Raw genomic sequence first — 645 nt, forward strand, 5'->3', positions numbered from 1 at the left:
CAGGTTATCTCCCTGTTTGGTGCCCCATGGTGCTGATCTGGTAGTCTTCTGGTGCTCCCCCCCCCCCCGGCTACCCCAAGGGACCCCTTGTGGGAGTCTCAGGCTTGTTTCTATCCAGAGTCCACCGTCTCAGGTCCCAGGTGGGGTTCTTCTAGTCTCTTGCTTGCTCCCTATTATGGGAGCCCTTCTGAGAATGCCTGGGACTGGACTCCTTCTTTCTTTCAGGGAACCATAGGCTACTAATCATTCAGGTGTTTATAGGTCAGAACACTGAGCATAGACTTAGCCTCTCTCCTCTATGCCATCTACTGACACATATATGACACAGCACCCATTCCTGCAAAGCCTCTGGGGCAGGCAGACTCTCTCACTACACAGTAATTCCTGTGAATGAGGACGCAACACCAGAAACTACCTCCATTGCAGCCTAAAATCCCCACTGAGTTATTTCTATTGGCAATTAAGCCTATTTTCCGATGCTTTAAAAATATACTCTTGATTCCTCACTCCTTGAAAGTCTCAAAAGTCTATTTTGTTTACCTTTTCCTTCATGGATAGGCATTTCTTGAATTAATATCAAATCATGTCCCTCACTCTTTCACTCTTCATCATTTCCCAGTCCTTCTAAAGAACCTTTGCCTCTCA

General features: G+C 46.7%; 1 non-coding gene across 1 annotated transcript; it reads right to left on the reverse strand.

The window, feature by feature from the left end:
* Positions 1-227: 227 nt before the first annotated feature.
* On the reverse strand, positions 228-358 carry LOC116092775. The gene has a single exon (XR_004119484.1). It is a non-coding gene; the product is annotated as a small nucleolar RNA SNORA17 (small nucleolar RNA).
* Positions 359-645: the final 287 nt, after the last annotated feature.

The sequence above is a fragment of the Mastomys coucha genome, unplaced genomic scaffold (assembly GCF_008632895.1).
Source record: "Mastomys coucha isolate ucsf_1 unplaced genomic scaffold, UCSF_Mcou_1 pScaffold15, whole genome shotgun sequence".
Taxonomy (NCBI): domain Eukaryota; kingdom Metazoa; phylum Chordata; class Mammalia; order Rodentia; family Muridae; genus Mastomys; species Mastomys coucha.